At 35.4% G+C, this 24712-nt stretch overlaps 1 protein-coding gene across 15 annotated transcripts in view; it reads left to right on the top strand.

Annotated features, from left to right (window-relative positions):
- The window catches only part of LOC145246151 (pleckstrin homology domain-containing family A member 1-like), a 394476-nt gene that overhangs the window by 228497 nt on the left and 141267 nt on the right, over nucleotides 1–24712 (top strand). For 4 of the 15 annotated variants that reach the window (XM_080108016.1, XM_080108006.1, XM_080108012.1 and 1 more), the window contains exon 1: nucleotides 22311–22700. The exons of the other annotated variants lie outside the window; for them this stretch is intronic. The gene's annotated coding sequence lies outside the window, so the exon portion shown is untranslated. Of the gene's footprint in view, nucleotides 1–22310; nucleotides 22701–24712 lie in introns of those variants that run through there. 15 annotated transcript variants of the gene reach the window in all.

Below are 24712 nucleotides of genomic sequence, written 5' to 3'. Positions count from 1 at the left end.
TTTTCTTTTCTTTTTTCTTTCCTTTTTCTTTTTTTCTTTTCTTTTTTTTTTCTTTTTTCTTTTTTTTCTTTTTTCCTTTTCTTTTTTTCCTTTTCTTTTTTCCTTTTCTTTTTTTTCTTTTCTTTTTTTTTCTTTTCTTTTTTTTTCTTTTTCTTTTTTCTTTTTCTTTTTTCTTTTCTTTTTTTTTCTTTTCTTTTTTCTTTTCTTTTTTCTTTTCTTTTTCTTTTCTTTTTTCTTTTTCTTTTCTTTTTTCTTTTCTTTTCTTTTTTTCTTTTCTTTTCTTTTTTTCTTTTCTTTTCTTTTTTTTCTTTTCTTTTTTCTTTTCTTTTTTCTTTTCTTTTTTCTTTTCTTTTTTTTCTTTTCTTTTTTCTTTCCTTTTTCTTTTTTTCTTTTCTTTTTTTTCTTTTCTTTTTTCTTTTTTTCTTTTTTTCCTTTTCTTTTTTTCCTTTTCTTTTTTTCCTTTTCTTTTTTTTATTTTCTTTTTTTTTCTTTTTCTTTTTTTTCTTTTTTTTTCTTTTCTTTTTTTCTTTTCTTTTTTCTTTTCTTTTTCTTTTCTTTTTTCTTTTTCTTTTCTTTTTTTCTTTTCTTTTCTTTTTTTCTTTTCTTTTCTTTTTTCTTTTCTTTTTTTTCTTTTCTTTTTTTTCTTTTCTTTTTTTCTTTTCTTTTTTTTCTTTTCTTTTTTTTTCTTTTCTTTTTTTTTCTTTTCTTTTTTTTTCTTTTCTTTTTTTTTCTTTTCTTTTTTTTTCTTTTCTTTTTTTTTTCTTTTTTTTTTCTTTTTTTTTCTTTTTTTTTCTTTTTTTTTCTTTTTTTTTCTTTTTTTTTCTTTTTTTCCTTCCTTATCACTTTTTCCTGTCACTTTTCCCATCATTAGATTATTCCAATTTTAACTCTGATGTGTATCGCACGTGTGTGTCACCTGTGAGATGATTCTGTATTAGAAATGCCCACTTCCTAATAGCACGTTTCCTTTTGTGTTCTTCAATGCGTGCAGATTCAGCAATTGTATCCCCTAATGTACTTTTAAATGATGCTTTACTTTAACTAGTCCAGTTAATGCCTTGTAGTCTCTCTTCAGCAGAGGGATGGAATTTATTTACAAATCATGATTAGTATTACTATGCCAAATAAAATTTAGTAAAATTTTATTTGGCATAGTTTTGGAGCCTATACATTTTTAATAATTATTAGTATTACCAGTAATTTTACTATTCCTTAACACACCCAGGATCCCTAGGGCTCTTCATGATAAATTTAGTACAATTTTGACAAATACTTTTTAATTGCCATAGTTGGTGTTTTAGTATTTCAGAATCTTTTAGATGAGGGTTCGTAATTTATATCACTGGAACTACTGTTCTCCTACTTTAGCCAATGCAGCCTCTGACTTTCTTCAGGTGCATCTTATCAAACCCTGGAAGTTTTATGCTAAACTCAGGAATTTCAAGTTTGACAAGCTACATCTGATGGTTAGTTTACAAATAGTTTCAATAATCATAGGTCTCAAGTGCTTTCACAAAACACATTGTAGAATCAGGTGTTCATATAAATAAAATATTTGTTTTATTTAAAAAAATATTTAGATGGCAATTATATTTTTATACAGAAGTATGAAATATTGTCTTATAGATATTTGTTTTTTAGGAGTATAATTATTTATAAAACTGATGTAGAAAAAAGCACTGTAGCAGCAGGTGTTCATATCACTAAGTTAATGTAAATACAGCTAATATATATATATATATATATATATATATATATATATATATAATGAATCCAGGTTGTCCTCGACGGTCGTACATCTAAACAATATGATATAAATGCGGGAGTGCCCCAAGGATCTATCCTTGGACCTCTGCTGTTCCTGATATTCATAAATGACCTCCCCGACAAGATTGCCTCTGAGATGGGTATATATGCTGATGACACCACACTCTATAGCAGGCACGACAGGAAAACAAACGAACATATATCTAAAGTAATGGCAGAAACACTAGAGGATGACCTCCAATCAGTAGTGGAATGGGGACAAAAATGGATGGTAACGTTCAATGCCACCAAGACAAAACTGGTTTCATTCAATAATTACAAGAAACCTTCTCTACCACCTATAGCAATGGCCAACGACTCTTTATCTGAGAGTACGTCTCTCAAGCTCCTTGGCCTAACGTTCACAGGAAACATGAGTTGGAACAATTACATCGAGGGCATTGCCAGGGCCGCTGCAAGGAAGGTGGGCTCTCTCTACCGTGCTAGAAAACTTTTAACACCCGAAAGTATCCTGTACCTCTATAAAGCCACTATTCGCCCATGTATGGAGTATTGCTGTCATATTTGGGCCAGTGCATCGGCTACTAGTCTCTCGCTCCTTGACAGGGTTCAAAAGAGAGTCGCAAATCTGATAGGCCCTAAACTGGCATCTAAACTTCAGCCTCTGTCCCATCGTCGAAACGTTGCATCCCTCTGCCTGTTCTACAAGTCACTGGAAAGATGGTGGGATCCTTCTACACGCTCCAGAAGATATCTCACTACTGATGCAATTCTCTATCTATATAAAAGCCAAGTACGGCCAAGGATGGAATACTGTTGCCATATCTGGGCAGGAGCTGCCAAAAACAGCCTATCATGCCTTGACAGAGTACAAAATAGACTTCGTGGCTTAGTGGGGGATGCCCTTTTCTCTACCCTGCAACCCCTTTCCCACAGAAGAGACGTTGAAAGCCTATCCTTGTTTTATCGTTATTTTCATGGCAGGTGCTCGTCTGAACTCCAATCCCTGGTTCCCCATCGCCAATCTTTCACGAAAAACACCCGTCTAGCTGAATCCACTGTGAAAAATTTCCCCCACTCTATATCTGTGCCTAAATCAAAACGCGGATTTCATGAACAAAGCTTCTTTCTTAGAACTGCACGCCTGTGGAACTCTGTTCCGTCTGCCTGCTTCCCTCCGGACTACAACTTGGATGTCTTCAAGTCTAATGTTGACAAATTCCTAATGAACCGCCCCCTTAAGTAAACACTTCATCAAATTTCCTCACTAACGTAATGTACTTGCAATAACCCTTATCCCTGAGTGGCTTCCGGGCCTTGATAAGTGGTGATCACTGTGTAAAAAAAAATTATAATGGTGAATGCTCTGAAGAACTGCAAGCACTTGTGCCCCCACGACGTGAACACCCTCGACAGACCCGACAAGCTGCAAAATCCCACCCCCACACTGTAGAGATCTCTAGATGTAAAAGATCTTTCTACTCCAGTAGTTTCTTCCCCAGAACTGCTAGACTTTGGAATTCCATTCCAGGTCACTGCTTCCCCAACTGTACTGACATGCATAAGTTCAAGTGCAACGTGAACCAACATCTCGCTGCCCTAATCCCTACATAGTACCCCAGTAGATGTTTCCCCTGATAGTAGCCCCCTACACCAAAGTGGCAATGTGCCTTGTTTGGGGTGAAAATGTAATAAAAAAAAATTTTTTTAAAAAGTGTCCTTTTTTTTTTTTTTACAAAGGCATCACCACTTATCCTTGAGTGGCCTTCGAGCCTTGATAAGGATTAATGAGTGTATGATAGTCAATGCGACACAATATCATAGTAATCGTTAGTATGAAATTTTGGTAAATTGGATTACTTAAGGGGATGGCTCAAGAACTTGTTTACGTTGGACTTGAAGACGACCCTATTATAGTCAGCTGGAAAGCAAAGAAACGGAACAGTTCTACAGGTGTGTAATTCTAAGACAAAAGCTTTGTTCATGGGATCCACGTTTAGGTTTAGGCACAGATAAAGAGTGGGGGAAATTGTTGATAGTGGTTTCAGCTTGACGAGTGTTTTGCGTGAAAGTTTGGGAAAGGAAGACCATAAATTGGAGCTCAGACGAGCACTTACCCTGTGGGGGAAAAAAGTTAATGTTCAGACTCGTATGTTTACTAATACGCATGGAAATGGACACGCGTACTTATTGTGTATATCTAAGTGGAGATTACTGACATGAACTATAGTGACATGGTAACTTGTTTTACTAGTATTAAACTTATTGAAAAGAAATGGTGATTTCTTTGATCCGGAAAAAACTATCTAAATGAATAAATGCAGAAGTTGAGCCTATTCCTCGCATTAACGGTAAAATCAAAAATTCCTGTTGTGAACCTCACCTTGTCACACGTAAAAATGTAATCAGCTTTTTATATGGTTTGTATGGAGCAATTAAGGCTATCTTTTCGGTATTCCAGAGGATGTATGAGGAGGGTTCCTTAGACAATCAGGCATGTAGTTGAAATAGTAGAAGGAAGGTGTGGGGGGGGGGGCTACGATAAATTCTAAAGTCTATTGGCTAAAAGGTAAAGCTTTTCTTAGACAGGTGAAGATCAGCTTGATGGATATTTTGTTTGGTGGTGTGTGGGGGGGGGATCAGAGTTAGGAGTTGGGAAATTCTTACATCCCAACCTTAAGAAGAAAAAACGCCCCCCCCCCATATTTGGCAATACGTTCTTCCTTTTCTCTTGTGTGGTTTTTCTTTTTCTTTTATTTCTTTTTCTGTTCCTGTGTCGTTTCTGTTCCTTTCTGTGTGTCTTTTTCTGTTAAGTGAATGGTTATTAATGCTATATCTAAAAATCAAGCCTTCTCTAACAATTGATAAAAAGTTACAAAAGATCGGTGTTTACAATAAAACCAATAATTTGTATTGTTTTCATCATTGCTTTGAATGCTAGTTTCGATTTCGATTCCAGCTGATGGCACCCAAATACTTTTTTTACTTTTGAAATCACGACTCTATAATAATGTATACGAACTTTGAAAAAATTAAAATATATTTAAGCAATTTTATGTCTGGGCAAAGCCGGGCACCCCTCCCCTTCGACCCCTAGTGTCGCATAAGTTTTGTTTTCTGCCATATCTACTCATATAGAAAAGGAATATAATTAAATCAAACATTGATGTAGAAAGCATTTCCACTAGTTAATAATCATTCCAGTGAATAAGAGATGGAAGGTTTAGGATTACAAACAGAATCGGCATCTAGGCCAACACTTCTGATTCGGGGCTCCTCAGGACACTAAGATTCTGCAAAAGATCCTCCAGGATCCCACAAAAGTGAACGATATAAGCTAATGCATTTATGAGATTTAATTAAACTTTAATATTAAACAAATGCAATATATTCTTGGTTATTTTAATGTAGACACACCGCACTGAAGCAGCACCCTCCCTAGGTGAGTTAAACCGGCTTCCTTCAAAGGAGGAAGTTTCATGGGAATATCAAATTCACAAGCGGTCCCCAGTCGCTTGTATTAATGATACAGACATCTTCATAGCTGACCTGTTGTTCTATTAAAAATATAATTACTGAAAATATATACTTTATATACCGCAATGATGAAAATAAAATAAGTTATGGTATGCAATTTTGTTTTTTGTAGTGGTTCAAAGTTGAGACTTATTTTTGTTAGAGTACTGGCTTTTAAAATATGACAATAAATTTCTGAAGTATTTCCCGGAAATTCTCCAGGTCATTTAATGGAATTGCATCTATTTCCTCTCTAATCTTTTCCTTACATTCCTTAAGAGTTCCAGGGTAACTAATTACACAGGAAAAAATTCCACTCAACATGCCATAATGATTAATCGAGAAAAATGAGCATGATAAAGAAAATGTAATTATTGAAGATAAGCATTGTACCAATTGAGATTTGTCCTGTCTCAACTAAAGCTTGCGTAGTGCCCATCCCAAATGTTGGAGATCTTCACATTTTGAAGACCTGAAACTTAAAGGGTTCAAAGATACCTCAAAATTATGATTCAATTCGGAAATGTCTCTCCAACTATTAAGGGTTAATATCGTTAAGTTACATTTTTTTGTGATGTAAACAGGAGGTGGCTCTCGTGGTCAGTTAATGATTATATATTAGCAGCCGATCATCATGAATGTCCGGTTGGCCTTATGATCTCCGTTTCGTCTAGGTGATCTATATATTTTCCAGAAGGGGAGAGAGCCCAATGCTGCATGTTTAATGTGGTGCTTAGTTGTTTTGCATGTAAACGATAGGTCTGCAGTGGGAGGAATATTTAGCTACACACAGAAAGATCCTCCAAGAAATGGCTGACATGTTATTTAGAAGACTGAGAAAAATCAGTGGACGGAGGAATTTTTTTTTTTTTTTTTTTTTGCCATGGCTCGGCATTCACTGAAGAAATGTGATTTGCCGTTTTAGGTATAAGTTTAAAAAAAAAACAAAACCATAATTGCTAGTTTCGGAGAAGCCATATTTTGGATCAATCTGTAGGTGGACTTAATCAGTAAACCTCAGGATAACACTTTCCACCGTTAACTAAGTGATTGTCCAATTTGTGAAAGAGGGAAAATAATATTATCCTGCCTAGGTCAATCAAATGTAAACATGGTCAGTGCTGCATGATAGTAATATCCTCTTGAATATGAAGTTCTATGGTGTGATTATGATCCACTTGAGATTTTCCAAAAGTAATGTTTATACCAAAAGGTGGACCTCATGGTCAGTCACTGTTCATATATTAACAGCTGATAATAATGAATGGTCTCACAGTGTCGTCTAAGTGATCTACATATTTTCCAGAAGGGGAGGTCAATTGGGTTTCTGCAGATTTCATAGGTAGATGGCGCTTGAGCCGTAAGCTGGTTAACACTTTGTGTCCGGTTGGCCTTATGTTTTGATTTGGACGGACTCTGAATTCTGTTTGAAAATCTGTCGTTGGTGGAGAAATATCCTTTTAACCTCAAAAAATAAAATCTGTTTACTCGTTTTAACCTAAAGATGTGGTTTACTGTAGAAGAAGAATCCGTTTGGTACAGTACTGACTAAAACAACAGTGAATCTTGCTTTGAATTCAGATGAAGACAAGTGGACGATCGCAGCCTGTGCAATAAACTTAGTCACAAAATGAGATGCAATATTTAAAATTTCTGCTATAACTGATATTAGGTAGGTACTTCCACTAATATTAAATACAAACTACAATCTGACTGTAATGATATTAAAATTATCAGTCAAACTTTGGATGAGTCCAACTTTGAATGAATCTTGCTGAGAGGTGATGTTGGTTAACGACGCGGATTTGTGACTTGAGTATTCCAAGTTCGAATCCAGTTCGTTCTGCAAAAACCACTTTCATTTAGGATGTTGGCAACCTTCACCTGGGCCCTCCCGTAAGTACCCGATGTCTTTCTAGAAAGAATTCTGATTCAAAAAACATCGGAAACAAATGACAATAGAATTTTTGGGTTCCTACGATATAATGATAATCCTTTTAATATTGCCATTAGAATTGTTTCTATTAATTAGACCGCCATAATTCATATGAGAATTGTCAGCACGTATCAGTGGCATAATGGATAAAATACTAGGTAAAAATTCTGTTCTTAGTGACACTGTTCTGGTAGTTGAAGGTTCAATCCTCAGTACAGGCGATACTAAGAATACAATTGTGAATTAAAACTTCTACCAGTCATAACTGATGGAACGAGAAGATACTACCCCCGCCTATTCAAAATTCCATGCAGATTCCAGATTATGACGTCACAAGTTACATCAGCCAAAATATTGTGAGAATATGGGGTGCCTTCAATAAGTTTCCAGACTTTTTTCATATGGGCATTTTTATTGATAGTAAACACATGAAACTCTAGTCCCCTTCGAAGTAATCTCCTCTGGCTGCAATGCCCTTGTTGAACCATTCCAACAACTTCTAGAAGGTTCCATGAAGTCCTCTTGTGTGAGCATGTCAATGATTCTCGTTACAGCCTCTTTCATCGCCTCAATTGTCTCCTAATGACAATCTCTGAGGTTTTCCTTGCGCTTAGGGAATAACCAAAAGTCACAGGGAGCAAGGTCTGGACTATAGGGAGGGCGAGGAATTGTCTTGATGTCCATCTTGTCTGTGACAAGGATGGAGTTGTGGACTGGTGCATTGTCCTGGTGAAAATGCCACTGACCCAAGAGTGCTGTTCTCCTCCGATGAAATGTCTTTCTGAACTCTCTTAAAACCTCAACATAGTATCCCTTGTTGACTGTCTGTCCAGTGGGAACCCAGTGCATGTAGATCATGCCTGTGCTGTAAAAATGAATAAAAAAAAAAAAAAAAAAAAGGGATCACAAGTTTGTCTTCTTGGATCTGGGAGAGCCAGCATGTTTCCACTTGGTCTCTGGGTCATAGCAGTAGATCCAGCTTTCACTGCAGGTCACCAGAGCATCCAGAACTGCAATATCTAAATTGATCAGCTCGACCGTCTCCCTGCTATCATGACAACGTCTTTCTTTTTGATCTCTGAACATACTTGAGACAAGCTTTGTGCAAATCTTTCGCATCTTCAGTTCCTCATTATTAGGGCTATGACAACAGCATATTCTTATCATTGTTTTGACTCTCGAGTATATATCCAACACGGTTAATCAACCGAGAACCACATCACTCTATATAAGAGCATATAAGATATCAACGGATACAAACTCGAGTCAAAACAATGAAAAGAATATGCTGTTGTCATAGCCCCCCCCTACTCATTAATAAGTGTGTGTAAAGTTCCCACACTGACATCAAACTGCACTTATTTTCTCGATAGACATTCGATGGTCCTTATCCATGAAATTCTTTATTTGGCCAATCAACTTCGGTGTTCTGACTTCCTTACTTTTCCCACACTTCTCATTATCCCTCAGACTCCCTGCCTTCCTTGAATCTCTTATGCCACTCAAAAACCGATGCTCGATTCATGCAAGATGGTCCAAAAGCAGTCTGAAACATTCCATAGGTTTCGGTGGCATTTTCAAGTTTAAAGCAGAATTTAATGCATCTCGTTCTTTTAAAGTGTCCTCATGTCAAGATTGTATTTTTGAAATTCACCCGCTGTGACAATCAGGTTTTAGTAGAGTGTATTCCAATTCCTGTTGTGACTGTTCATTTGAACCTGAAATCATAAACATTGATCAGTCGTCTTATAAGATGTACTGTAATAATATTTATTACACGTGGGTAACAGGCTTTCATTTCATCTGCCATGGCCGAGTAGAAGTCCCTAAGTAACTCGCAGTTGTATTTTGAGTGTTGCCTGCACTGAGGATGGAACCATCACCCTCCATGAAAATAATCTCTCAGATGAATTTTACCAAGTATTTTATCCACTATGCCACAGGTTCTTGCACACCTTGTGGATTAAATAAAGGGTTCCATTTAAAATTTTGTGCAGATTCCCGACTTCAACAGAAAGATTTCAGAGTTTGATAAAAATACACCTGAAGAAGGTCGGAGGTTACATCGATCAAACCGTTGTGAAAATAACACAAGATCAGAACAATAGTTTGAAAAATCCAAATAATATGAATAATCGATTTTCATCTGAAAAATTCAGAAACCTGATAGCATTTTTGTTAGTAGCAAAATTTTTTAATTTAAATGGTTGCCTTTGTTCTCTGCAGTAAATCCACCTAGTAATACCAATATATGCACTGATTATTAATACTTAATTCTTATATTTTTGCAAGTATATGTTAAGTGTTGAATTTGCTAATGAACACCCAATTGTGACAACTTTTTGTTGATGTATATTAAAGGTAATGCCTAGGAAAAAGCTTTCATAATAACACAATAGATTCTACACTACTCCCTTCACAAAGAAGGTACTCAATAAAACGGTATAACAAAATAACAGGTACACCACCCTCATCTAGAATTGAGCATTGTAGTATAACAATACTGCATGAATAAAAGCGATAGTATAGTTTCGGCTTCATATAGATGCTAAATTTCCATTGGTAATAAATTCAGAGCATACTCACTTTATTCATATTTGTAAACAAAATCGCAAACATCTTTTTATAAATCTATAATTATAAAACTCTCTCGACCTTGCTTGCTGGCATCTTGTCTTCGATGATCGGCCGATCTCATCTTTTAAAAAAAAGGATGGTAGGTAAAATATTCTAGGAGGTGCACCCTCCAAGGCTTTGCCTTCTCCTTTTAAGAAGGGTTTAGTTTGTTAATTGCCCGAGGCGCCCCCGCCGAGAAATGCTGAGTACTCTTTAGGGCACAGGCTGTTCAACCCTACTTTCCGACCCTTGTGTCTCATCTCTCGGGAGGTAAGTTCTGTTTATTCATTCCACGGCAACTCCAAGCATTCCTGTCTGTTGTAAATAAAAAAAAAAAAAAAAAAAAAGTAAATTTCCCAATTTATCTTTCCAGACATTAAAATAAATTAAAAAAGAAAAAAAATTATCAGTAACTTGAAGATGACTGGATTTATTTTGTATTCATTATTGATGCATTTCTCATTAAATCTGGACGCTATCGTCTGAGTCATGAGATGTGTTGCTTTCAACTAGGATGACGCGTTCAACGAATCAATACTACATGAAAACGGGGTTTCCTTTTCAGCCTTTAAGGCTTGAACGACGGGCAAGAAGGGGAGTGTTTCACTCGTCCCTATTTACTTTTCCCCGCCCCACTCCACCCCACCCCACGAGGGCAAAGTTAGATACAACAGTAAGAATCCATCTCACTCGAAAAGGAGCCTTCTGGTTGAGAACAAAATTATCTTGTCGACATTCTCACAAATGGGATGACTCAAACGGCAGGTAATAAGATCGTCGCTGATAAAGGGAGGGGGGGAATAATGTCTGGGATTATGCTCAACAGATACTACACTTTATATAAAATAAAATTTTACAAATTAAGCAGAAGGCCATTAAATGCACAGGAAGTGGGAGAGAGTTGTTGTCCATTCTTCATCTTTTGCATTTTGACCCATTCGTCCAAGCACTGGTCACTTTCATTCTTTCGTCATTTATCCATCGCTTTCACTAAAGCAGTCACCGCAATACCGCATTTACTCTATGGAGTATCTTAAAATCTACCTAATGGTATAAAAATAAAGGTATTTTTTTTTTTTAGATTAGGTCCACAATTTTCTTTGAAATGACTATGAAAATTGCATTGAAATTTTGCAAAAATAATAGTTATAGTATAAAAAGTTGTATTATGCGTTGTACTTTTTGGCGGCCATCTTTTTTACGCACGTGCAATGTCAGTTATAGATGAGTAGATTTGTTTATGGCGCGCGCACGCGCGTAAAAATGGCCGCCAAAGAATACAATGCATAATACAACTTTTTATATCTCGATAACTACTTATTTCTGCAAAATTTCAATGCGATTTTCGTATTCAGCATAGTCATCATTTAAAAGAAAATTGTTGAGGTGGACCTAATCTGAAAATTTACCAAAATAAATTGTATTTACAAAGAATATTTACAATGTTATGGGGAATGACGGAGAATAAAACAAAAGAACAAAGAAAATCTGTCGTTTTCTAAAAGTAAGCTGCCCACTGTTTTGTGGTATGTTGACAACAGCATATTCTTTTCATTGTTTTAACTCTCAAGTATACATCCGACACAGTTAATCAACTAAAAACCACATCACTCTATATAAAAGCGTATAAGATATCAACAGATACTAGTGATGGGACGATTCCAATAGTTTTCCTGATTCTGATACAATTACCGATTCCGTACTAAACTCCCGATTCTGATTCTTTATAAATCTCTAAATATTTAACTATAAAAGTGTTATTTTGTCCAGATTAATCTTAATTGTGCATATATTCTCAGACGTAAAAACACACTTGTGAGGGGGGGGGTGATCTAGAGATTTTAGTCTTACTGGAAGTTTAAATCCGTATATATTTAATATTTTATTATTATTACAAGCAGTGGAAGATGTTTCTTAAACCAAAAAGTTTAAGAAACATTCTAAAAATCCTTTGAAAGATATTATTTTTCTGGTTTTATTTCAAAGATTATTAGTAAAGTCCTAAGATATTGAATAAAAAAAAAATAAAATAAAAAACAACAAAAAAAAAACACGCACACACCTTGTTTGTACAGCAGAAAAGCTTAATTAGCCCCCAAAGCAAGAGATTCTAACTTCGCTTAAGCAAAAACAAACTAAGTCATCGAAGTGTGGATTCTACGGAAGCCCAAAATGTCAGAAAATCAAAAGGCTGTTTGTAAATAATGGGGTGGGGTTGGGGGGATAGGGACTGCTGGTTTTCTTTTTCTTTTTTTTTTTCCCCCCAGCCGTACATTCCTATCGTGGACATTTGTATAAATTTTACCATTTATTTTTTTTTAATTTATTTTTTTTTGTTCCTGCTTTTGAATTAAGATGTTTTGTTTCTTTTTTCAAGATTATATCAAAATTGTGTTACGCAGAAAGTTATACGTTCATTCAAGCACGGAAAATATTAGAATCTTACATATAAAAATTATGCGAAACATTTAATCTGGGGGGGGGAAAAAATACAAATGTTCCTGAAAAAAATTTTTTTTTTCTCATAATTTATGATGCTTCATTTTCATAAAAAGCAAAATAAATTTTTTTTTTTTTTTTTTTTTACTACTGAAAACCATAACTTTAGTAAAGATGCTTTTTGTTTAAATATTTCCACATTAAACATTTCCACTAAAATTCAAATAAAAATAATGGATTCATTATATTCCGTGATCATTATTTTGCTAACTACAAAAAAAAAAAAAAAATTATTAAAATAGGTTAACTTCTTGATTTTTGAAAATTTAAGTGGAAGATCTGCCATTCGTTTTGCACATACCTTATTCGTTCGTGATGTATTTTAATATTTTGTGCAAATATTTCACGGTGTAGAGCAAGTGTTTCTGCATTCCAGATACAAGGGTTGTTTAGCTTCGCTTATTATATACCCGATCCTTGGATTGGAATGAGATTGTTATCTTCTGTTTGGTCCTAGTAGGCTACCCTCCTTTGCGTTGCCTCTTTAACTTTAGGAAAGGGATTGATTTATGGCCGGTCATACGAAATGACCCTACCTGGAAACACCGACAGATCCGATATGGGCAAATTATGTGTTTATCCAGGATGCCCCTCCCACACGGTAAAGTAACTTCGCTGTAGTGGGTAGTCGATGAAGAATGACCATTTAACATTTTGGTTTGATGAGGGAGACTGATGTTTTTCTTGAAAGCTAAAACCATATCCATCATCTGTGAGTCAATGAGTCATTCACTAATTTTTTGTTACTACTACTACTACTACTACTACTACTACTAAGTATTTAAACAAACAGCCGTCTATCATTCACCTTTTTAAATCTCCTTTCCAAGTTGTACACCTCTGCCTAGAATTTTTATCCTCGGCCCCTAAAATTAACAGATTAGAGCATTCCTGTAGTGATCTCTGGTCCTTGTTGATTGCGGTGTAATACTGTTCCTGTGCAGTGCTAGAAGGTCCGCATCCCCAGATTTTGCCTTCTCTCTTTTAGAAAGGGGTTAGTTTATTGTTAATCGCCCGGAATACTTTTAGCGGGGAATGCTGACAAGGCTGTCCAAGCACTTTTTACAGGTCAGAGTGCCCCTCCTCGAGGGTCGCTAACTTTAAATCTCACTTTCCGATCTGCTGTCAGTTTTTGTAGTGGGGAAGAATTGAATAGCCCCAAGTTGTACCTGGCACGAGTCGAGTGGAAACGCTTTGCTGACCGGTTAAAGATTCGTCTTCGGCAATCAGTTCGATAGAGACTTGGACCTTTCATCTGTCGGGCTGTAGAATTTGTTCTTTTGGTCCACCCTCCCAGGCTTTCTCTCTTTGGAAAGGAGCTAGTTAATTGCTAGTTACATGAGCTCTCTTCTCCATCGGAGAATACCACGGCGGTTGCCCATGCAATTTTTAAGAAGCTGGAGACGCTGGCTTATTCTCCGATCTTATGCTACATCATCCTAAGTAGAAAGAATGTAAATATGGAGTTGTACCTGGCATCACTGGTTCGACCTGAGCAAGCCGCCCCACCCCCGGCATCGCCCACTCTTTTTGGAGTGGGTTTGGTTTCAAACTGTTCGCTTGCGGTGTGCTGCTCGCCAGAGAATGCCGACGTAGCCGAAATATAGTGGAAATCGTCTGAAGCTCTTCTTTTGAATGGAACGCAGTGCGGGGTGGGGGCAGAAACGAGAAAAAATATTTTAGAATTTAACGTGGGGATCAGTTTCGTAAAATGAATCGCTATTTTTACATGCCATTCTAACTTTTTCAGATTCGTCAATTTTTGTTTTCTTTTGCCACTAACCTTGGCAAGGTTTTAAAAGTAGACGTAATCGCCTAAAAAGTAACCCCCACCTCCCAAACTGCCCATAAAATTTATCTCCCATAGCAAAAATATTTCGATCAACTATCTCCCAAAACGTTAGAATAGTTCCGAAAAGGAGGGGGACTATCTTCATTCAATTTATATGCTAAGAAACTGATTGCACGTTGTAATTTCTGAAGGGATTTTCTTTTCTGTGGTTGCTTTTCTCTTTTCGCCAGGTGTTTACACGTAATAGCCTAAAAAAAGTAGAATCTGTTGTGTGTGTGTGTGGGGGGGGGCTAGCTTTTGAAATCTCAGAACTTCATGATTCGCTCACGAAATAGATACCGATCATTGTGTATTTATTTAATGTATTAATAATGGCCGACTTGTTGACACCGGTATGTTGCGACCGTTGTCACTCAAAATTTAAACGTAATTTGAAAGTCTTTAAACTGTTGATTTCTAAGTAATTTCTAGCTTGAATTAAAATTTACCAGCAAGTCAAGTAATATGGTTCATTTGCGCCGCTAAATAAACTGGGGGCGGGGGGGTGATGATCATTCGCGATTCCATCATATAAAAGAACTCGTATGTAGAGAGGGAGAAACGTAGAACCGGAAGTTGCAATAAACATTTTACCTGAAGCAAACATTAATGAAGTTTTAGTTCATGGCCCGTTATCAGAATCAGTTGTACTTAAAAATTGATTTTATCGTGAAAATATTGATTGAATTATTGATTCTCTTCAGTATTGGGTGATTAATCGGTTGATTAGAATTTCATATATTAATTATTAATTACTTTCGATTTGTTACTGCTACACTGTCAATGGTGTAAAGTCGTCTCTTGCCTTTCAGTTACCACAAGCACACTTACATAAACACACGCACACACTGACGCACTCTCTCTCACACACACACACACTGTCTCATATACACACATACACACACATGCACACACACACTCACTCTCTCACTAGTCACTCACGCACACACACACACACACACACAAACACACATCGCACTTATATAGACGATCTCACACGATACGGGAGCAAAATTAATATCACTACAGGAGAACTATAATGGAATATTTGAATATCTATGTATCTCGTATGCGTTAGCTTCGGGAAGGGGGCTCCTTGATATTTGAGAAACTTCGACTAAAGTAAAATGAAACGAAAGTGAAAATATAGACATTCACACACCCACAACTTTCGTAGTATGCGTGTGAACACACACACACACACACACTTGGGTCGGTTTTATAAACGCTATAGCAGAAACAGATGGCCAAAACGCTATCATTTTAGAGCTCAACCTGTTGAAATTCAATAATAATAAAATAAGTCTGTCTCAGTCGTCCTCTTCCTCCTGTCTCCATTTCTCCTCCCCTTCAGTTTTCGAATAAAGATATTTTCGTATGTACGTTGTCATAGTAACAGATTTGAATGTTCACCTTTGTTCGCAGAATCTAGGACGTTTTGTCCAGTTAATTATTTTGTGAAAAGTGAAGGCTTTTTTTTTTTTTTTTTTTTTTTTTACTTGTATATGAAATTTAAAATGCATTTAGCAAGAAATGTTTAAACTTATTATTGAACGCATAAACAATTAAAAACATACAAAATTCATTCAATTTTCCCCTCCCCCATACAATCGATATGTTCGATATTTTTATTGATAAATGCAAAATACTTATTTTTTAAAATAATCGAAAAACGAAAATTATTTCATAATGAATTTTAACTTTCAGTCTTTACATTTTTATCGTCAAATTTTACCTGTAAATAAATTGGCTTAAATAATAAAAATAAATAAACTCGCTGATAGGAATTGCACCGTGACAATAACATTTTCTACCCTCATGGGCTCATTTTATTAAATAAAGACTTTGATTTTCGTCGATATATATATATATTTTTTCTTCAAATAAACTTGTAATTATAAAATTGATAGCAATATTGAATTCTTAGCTCGATGTCGCTATTCCGAATTCGTGACCGTGGACCGACATCAGTGAACTAACTAACTGTTTCTCCGGTCATAAGTAGTCACGAAAACTTTTTATCAATGTAAAAAAAAAAAAAAAAAAAAAAAAAAAAAATGAAAATTTAAAATTTGCTAGAATCATTTTTGGCGGACCTGTGCGAGAATGTCCACCTCCTTAAAAATGCGTGTTTTTTTTTTTTTTTTTTTTTTTTTTTTTTCACTTAAGTTTTTTTCCGACAATTATCATAGATTATGGACAATTTGCATTATATTAGTCGAAAAAAAACAAATTTGATACAAAAATAAATTTAATGACTTTTAAGGGGATTCACTTTCTCGTTAACGTTCTGATCACGTAACACGTCGGTAAAGAAATTGACAATAAGTCAGGTAGCAATGAATTAGAACGTTATGAGAAAGTGACCCCCCCCCTCCTTCTTAAAGGTCTTTTTTTTTTCATTTTTTTTCCAATTTTTTTTTTTTCAATTTTTTTTTATTTGCTGATATGATAGTCAACTATTTAATCTTATGATAACCGCCGGGGAAAAAAAAAACAAAAATAAAACGCATTTTTAGGGGCTGGCTGGACACTCTCGTACAGGTCTGCCTATTTATTGTTTTAATGAAGACTATCAAGTAAAAATGATTTTTTTTTATTTCATATTTATTAATTACTATCAGAAAACTATCAATTACTTCGAATAAAAAAATCAGTTATTATTAATTAAAATAAATGATTGCGCACGATCTAAATTAAACTGTAAAACTTTAATCTAAATTAAACTTTAGAACAAGAGAAACAAACAGTCCACTGATGGCGACTCACGGCCAAGAATTCGGAATAACGTGTTTAGGTAAGATAATCCAACATCATCAAAAATCGATAACTGAACGGTTTGATCGCTGGCGGAAATTGTTTTTACCAAAAATATTTTTTACTTCAAAAATTTTATCAAGTTTTACCTGTCAACGAAAAATAAAAATGAGATTTATTTTTTGTAAGGAATTTAAAATACCCAAATTACTATAAAACAATACAGTCCAAACGTTATCTTTACGATTAACATTTCTACTTCACTTTCGTACATTCATTGTTTTTCATTAACATTAGAAAAAAAAAAATAGGGGCAGCCGGAAGTAAAGTGGAAGCAGTAATCGTAAAGATAACCCGTATGTAAGTTCGTAATGAAATTATTTTTAGTAAGATTAAAATTCGTTTAATTTTACGCTATTAAACTTTTATTTTGATAAATATTCTAGTTCTAGTAAATGTCACGTAAAGACGAGAAGCGAAGAGAAGCGCACACCCGAAATGGTCATTTTTTGGGGTTTTTTTTTGCTATAGTCACCGTTTATTAAGGCCAAAAGGACCTCAAGGACACATGTTAATGAGTTTGTTTGGACGGTGAGATAATACCGTAATTATTGGTAATGATGATTGAAATTGGGCGGGATTTAATTAAGAGGACAGCTGAACCTGAATTTTACATTGAATTTGAAAACGACTCTTGTATGCGGCTGGGAAGCAGCCCCGCGGTATTGTTCAACAGGCGAGTAGTAGTTTTAGGAAAGAAACTCTATTCATGGAATTTCTATTTAGTTTTAGGTACACACACAGGATAAATAGAAATTATCGACAGTGGTTGTGGTTGTAACTAGACGAGTTTTTGTGATTAGTTTTTTTTTTTATATCTCGGACATCTATTAGAAAGGAAGATATAGAAAATTGCGTTGATTATTTTGTTTTTAAGATTTGTTCTTACATTAAAACGTGGTACTTATAATCTTCAATTAGTCTTTAAAAAAAATGTTCAAATCTTGGGTCTCCTCTCTCTCCCTCCCCGAAAAAAAGAACAGTGCGACCTTTATTTCGAACTTCGTCCCTTAACTCTCCCCCCCCCTTCCTTTATGAGTCAGTGTTTCAAGATCTATGTTCCCTACTACTCATGGACACGTGCCAACTATTCGACCCTTTCTCTAAAAGGGTCTTTCTCTCTCCCTTGATTAATGAGTCTCTTCAAATATATTATTACGCCGTGAAAATAACCGAGAGATTCCTTTCAGGTATCGAAAGAAATATTTATATTCCCACGTATACAAATATATTTATATACGTATTAATTATAGACGCAGTCAAAATTGGTCGTCGAAAGGGTCAGTATGCATATCCAACATTATTTTGTGACACCCCCCCCCCAAAAAAAAAAAAATAGAAGAGGGATTCTCTGTTCTGCGTGAAGCTTGACGGAAGCAAACCGTCACCTGTTAGAAACTCGTCTTGATTATTACCTGGAGTTGCCCGGGAATCTTAACTTTTATTTTTTGTGACATCCTCCCCTCCTCTGCAGTTTATCTTAATTTCGGCGCTAGTGCAGTTAAATCCCCAAGCAGGTTTTCATTTTAGGAGAGTCCCGCTTGTGCATCGTAAAAGCCCCATACTCCCCTGTTAATAACATTCTAAATTTGCTCGGGGATCTTAAACTGCAGAAGTGCCTTAATTTCTGTAAGAATAAAATATTTTTATTTTTTAGAAAAACAGGTAAAATGGAAAATATCCACTTATGGCCGCCATATGTGAAATCGCTAATTACGAATATGCGAATAATTGCAATTGTTTTAGGCCGCATAGCTTCGCCGAAGCTTCGGGGACGAATTAAAAAAAAAAAAAAAAAAAAAAAAAAAAAAAAAAATTTCAGGTCCTTCGGACCAAGATCAGTGTAAGTATCTGTTCTGATTCTACGCTTCACCTTTTCTGTCTTCGGTCAGTGGAGAAGAAATCCTTCATAACTGAGACTTTTTTTTTTTAATTGTTTCTATCTAGAGTGTGCCCCTTTTTGAGGAGCTGGATTTTCCCCACATTAAAGACCAACTTTGTGTCTAACTCTGCCCTCGTGGGGAGGCAAATAAATCGGAACCATGTGGATAGTCTCTATTTTACCGATAGATTAAATTAAGGAAAATGTGAAAAAATCAACAAAAAATACTTCGAACGTCTTAGGAAATGGAATTTAAATCTCGTATTTTTTTTTTTTTTTAAATTTCGATCACTATGGCTGATTAGCGCATTTTTGGTGGCTACCTAATAAGAAAATAAGTTGGCGTTCAACTATTTACAAATAAAGTAGTTATAAGTTGAAGAGCAGGGACGTCATGGAGGTCTGTAACTTTTGCGTGCCACTTACGAGGCCAGAGTGTGACTGAAGGTTGGGCTTTAGGCTTTTTAAAAACCCTAATCAACCCTAACTCAACTTCGCCTCAATTCTCAGATTCTATTGTCTCATCTTGCTACCACTTTTTTCTTAGCTTTTGCGGTGGGGTGTTTTTGTTGTCTCACTTTCCGCCATTTGAAATTGTAAATAAAATTCATTTTAATATTTTAGGGTACACCTGCAGTTTATCGACCATGCTTTTTTTTATTTTTATTATTCAGATAAGAATTTTTTTCCCCCCGGTATCTTTTATTAAATTGTTAACTGAAAATACAGACTAACAAACCCCCACCCCATGTTAAGACCAGTGTAGTAATAGTATCTGTTGGCTTCGGTCAGTGGAGGAAAACCCTTCATGACTAAGGCATTTTGTTTATTTGTTTCCATCCAGAGTGCCCTTTTTGGAGAGCTGAATTTCCCCACATTAAAAACCGACCTTGTGTCTAACTCTGCCATCATGGGGAGGCAAGTAAATAGGAACAATATTTCAGCACGGTCCGTAAACGGTAAAATTTTACATTTAAGGCCCGTCTCACGTTCGTCTATAACGAAATATTTTTTTGTAGATTTCGGTGTACTAAAAACGAATCTGAAAACCGTTTCCGTCGCAAAAAAATAGTTTTCAATCATGATATGAAGAAATTTTTCGAAAAGTGGGTGATCACTTTTCTATGTAAATTTAACTTAAAATGAGTACCCACTCTCTGGCCACCTGAGAGAATGGGAATTTTAGTGTTTATTTGACTAAAAAGGTTTCTTTCTTTTCTTTTTTTTTTTTTTTTTTAATAAAGACACGAGGAAATTTAAAAAAGAAAAATCGGTATTTTTACTTTAAGGCTCGTCTCACATTTGTATAGAAAAAAAAAGGTTTTTGTAGTTTTCGGTGTGCTTTAAAAGAATATGGTAACCGTTTCCGTCGCAAATTTACCGTTTGTATGGTATTAACCCCATTTAGCTCTGGGACTATTTTCCATTTCACAGCCTAGGCTTCGTTTACGCTACGCGCGAGCATAAAAAAGGCTGTTAAATGTGCACTCGCGTACCAAACTGCCTTGTCACAGTGTAGTATTGGTAAAAATTTAAAATTAGACGAAAAACAAGTAGTTTTCCAAACATGAAACCGTGTAATTCTATGTTATCACGGCTGGTCATTTTTGTACGCGCAAGCGCATTAACCCCTGAACTCTGGGACTATTTTCCATTTCACAGCCTATCGTTCGTTTACGCTACGCGCGAGCATAGGCCATGTGCGCGCGCTTGCGCGTAGAAAATGGCGACCCGTGATAGCATAGAATTACATGGTTTAATATTTGGAAAACTACTTGCTTTTCGTCTAATTTTAATTTTTCGCCAATACTACACTGTGACAAGGCAGTTTGGTACGCGAGTGCACATTTAACAGCCTTCGTTTATTGTTCGCGCGTAGCGTAAACGAAGGATAGGCTGTTAAATGGAAAATAGTTCCAGAGTTCAGGGGTTAATACCATGCAAAAGAAATCAAAAAACTTTTTAGCCAATAAACACACCAAAAAAATGCTCCCTCTCTCAATTGGCCAGAAAGTGGGTACTCATTTTAAGTTAAATTTACATGGAAAAGTGATCACCCACTTTTCGAAAAAGTAATTTCTTCGGGTTTCTGTACACATAGATTCGAAAAAGTTGTCAAAAAACAAATATATAACAAATGTTATCAAAGGCAAGGTAAGTTACTTTTCTACCAAACTGGATATATTTTTCGTGTTTTTATTCAATGTAACATGTTTATTCAGCTCGAAAACCATAGTGTCTATTGGAAAATTCAAGATGGCGTCCTGACTCCCTCTTTAACACGGTAAGTGTGGGAATAGGTGTTATAAATAAAAAAACTGGATAAAATACTGTTAAAAACCCGCTTAATATATGTTACCGTGACATAGCTTGACATATATTCGGCAGGTTTTTAATATTTTTTCTAATTTTTTTATTTATAACACCTTTTCCCAAACTTACCGTGTTAAAGAGGGAGTGAGGCGCCATCTTGAATTTTCCAATACATCGGTAAACACTGTATGTTTTTCGAGCTGAATAAACATGTTACATTGAATAAAAACACGAAAAATATATCCAGTTTGGTAGAAAAGTAACTTACCTTGCCTTTGATAACATTTATTTGTTATATATTTGTTTTTTGACAACTTTTTCGAATCTGTGTGTACAGTAATACAAACCCATTTCTTCATATCATGAAAACTATTTTTTCTCGACGGAAACGGTTTTCAGATTCGTTTTTAGCACACCGAAATCTACAAAAAAAATATTTTGTTATAGACGGACGTGAGACGGGCCTTAAAGTAAAATAATACCCCGTAAACTGCATATTATGTATTTATTTTGAAAAAAGTAGGATAGTTGATAGAGTAAACGTGTGACTGGTGAAATAAGTCTTCTAGATTTGACCCGTCAGAATTCGCTGGTGAGCACGCTTTAAGCGATCGACGATACCACCCTTCTTCCACGCTTTAACGAATGAAGTAATCCCTTCGTCGCCACATAAAGGAGATAATGCTAGGGAATATGCCCCCCCCCCCTCTCACCGAGAACTGAACTAACAAAACTGGCAAAATTTAATCGTAACCAGAGTGTCGACGAAAAGGTGTTTGCTTCTGTCCGCCATAGTCGTCGCAAGATATTTTCCGAGTTTCTTTCAAACCTGTCCTCATGGGAAAGGCGTGTTGCTGTTGCAGTGCAAACATGAATGAATCTCCTTTTCGGAAAACCAAAAGGAAATCGCCTAATCTGGGGGGGGGGGGAATATATATATATATATATATATATATATATATATAATTCGGGAGGAGGGGGGCTTTTTGTTTATATTTTTAAACAAAAATCTTTTGATTTTTCGGATCTCATATTTATTAGTATGTGGATATATATATATATACTATGTCGGTTACGGCTGCTGCTGCTTTTCCAGCCGTTTCAGACACAAACCAGTAAGAGAGAGGGAAGAAGGGGGAAAGAGGCAAATAGAGAGAGGGGGGGAGAGGCGGCAGACGGGTAAACACACACACGTGTCTCAGGCTGAGTAACTCCCGTCTTCTCGTTTCTCTGATGAAAAAGCGCTTCCTCCTCCTGACGTCCTTCTAAAGAAGGAAAAAAAAAAAAAAAGCAAAAACCCTCCTCGCCCATACAAATTTGCTATGGCATGTCTCACTTGTTGGTTGTCTCCTTCCTTGTGACTTGTTGTCGTTATGACATTTGCATCCCTTTCTCCTCCCCTCCACCGCCATAGTTGTTGTTTTTGTTCTACCAGGACAACAAGCCTCCATCCACGCCGATTGAAGTAGCCAAGTGTATTCTTTTTTTTAATAATGATTTCGGTTTTGTTTTCAAATTGTTTGGTAAGTTAAATAAACTTTTTTTTTTGTAGTGTTTTGTGACGATTTTTTTTTTTTTTTCTTTTGGAGGGGTGGAATTTTACAATTTTGTTAAAATGAATGAATAAATCTACCTTACATCATAAATGATATGTAAAAAAAGTTTTAACTTTTTTTTATTTTTGTTTTTCTGTATTTTTTATATTCGTTTTCCTACTTGAAAAATTTCTCAAACAAAATCTGTTCGCGTGTGTACACGAATTCTGCTGCAACTAATATTTTATTTTTCTTCGGTAAAAAGCGAAACAAATCTTGTACCTTTTTGGTAAATATGTGGATTAACACGATCGGTTATTCCTCTCCTCCTAAAATGAGATTCGACATTTTGTAGGCGATTACATGTGAAAAACTTGGCGGAAAGGAAGAAAAATAAGTCGATTCTTAAAATTTTCAGAATTTAATGAGGGAAGCTTCCTAATTGAACGTTTGATATCAAGTTTTTTTAAGGGCAGTGGACAATTTTTTTTTTTTTTTTTACTTATCAACCATTGTTCGGTTGTTAAGATCGTAAAAACCACACGTAATAGCCTTAAAAACGTAGAATCTCCACCTCATCTCGGAAAAAAAGCGCAGAATTTGTTCTCCCATAGCAAAAAAAAAGTTGGTAAACTGTTAAAATAATCCGGAATTGGAGGATCATTTTATGCAACACTGAATCTCGATATTCTAATTAAAAAATATTTTTGACAAGTTAAACCGAAAGGTTATAAATATTCAATATTGAATTGTATGAAAAGTGAAAACTATTTAAGAATGTTGGAAATAGATTTTTTTACGGTGATTTTACGGTTCTTCTTGACCCCAAGCAGAGAAAGCAAGCATTTTTTTTTTTTTTTGATAAACTATTAAAAATGTAAACAAAAATGAAATTGGTCTGTTTATTAAATATCTTTTCATTTACATCAATTCTAATTTTGAAATCGCCACCAACTGAAAATATGAATTATAATCTTTATCGCTTATTCATACATGGGAGAGTATAAGACTTTTTCTCTCTTTTCCTCTTTTCTTCTTTTCCTCTTTTCTTCTTTTCCTCTTTTCTTCTTTTCCTCTTTTCTTTCTTTTCCTCTTTTCTTTCTTTTCCTCTTTCTTTTCCTCTTTTATTCTCTTTCTCTCTTTCTTTCTCTCTCTTTCTTTCTCTCTCTTTCTCTCTCTTTCTTTCTCTCTCTCTCTCTCTTTCTCTCTCTCTCTTTCTCTCTCTCTCTTTCTCTCTCTCTCTTTCTCTCTCTCTCTTTCTCTCTTTCTCTTTCTCTCTTTCTCTTTCTCACTTTCTCTTTCTCACTTTCTCTCTCTTTTTCTCATTCTCTCTCTTTTTCTCATTCTCTCTCTTTTTCTCATTCTCTCTCTTTTTCTCATTCTCTCTCTTTTTCTCATTCTCTCTCTTTTTCTCATTCTCTCTCTTTTTCTCATTCTCTCTCTTTTTCTCATTCTCTCTCTTTTTCTCATTCTCTCTCTTTTTCTCATTCTCTCTCTTTTTCTCATTCTCTCTTTTTCTCATTCTCTCTTTTTCTCATTCTCTCTTTTTTTCTCATTCTCTCTCTTTTTCTCATTCTCTCTCTTTTTTTTCATTCTCTCTCTTTTTTTTCATTCTCTCTCTTTTTTTTCATTCTCTCTCTTTTTTTTCATTCTCTCTCTTTTTTTCATTCTCTCTCTTTTTTTCATTCTCTCTCTTTTTTTTCATTCTCTCTCTTTTTTTTCATTCTCTCTCTTTTTTTTCATTCTCTCTTTTTTTCATTCTCTCTCTTTCTCTTTTCCTCTGTCTTTCTCTTTTCCTCTGTCTTTCTCTTTTCCTCTGTCTTTCTCTTTTCCTCTGTCTTTCTCTTTTCCTCTGTCTTTCTCTTTTCCTCTGTCTTTCTCTTTTCCTCTGTCTTTTTCTCTTTCTTATCTATCTTCCCTCTCTTCTCTTCTAGTTGAACCTATCAGTTGGAATTTCCCTAACAACTGAAGGTGACTCACCCAGCAGGGATCTCCTGTTG

Source organism: Euprymna scolopes, chromosome 23 (assembly GCF_053919585.1).
Source record: "Euprymna scolopes isolate OS-2025 chromosome 23, ASM5391958v1, whole genome shotgun sequence".
Classification (NCBI taxonomy): domain Eukaryota; kingdom Metazoa; phylum Mollusca; class Cephalopoda; order Sepiida; family Sepiolidae; genus Euprymna; species Euprymna scolopes.
Note: the sequence above shows the minus strand (reverse complement) of the source record. Positions and strands in the feature narration are given on the sequence as shown.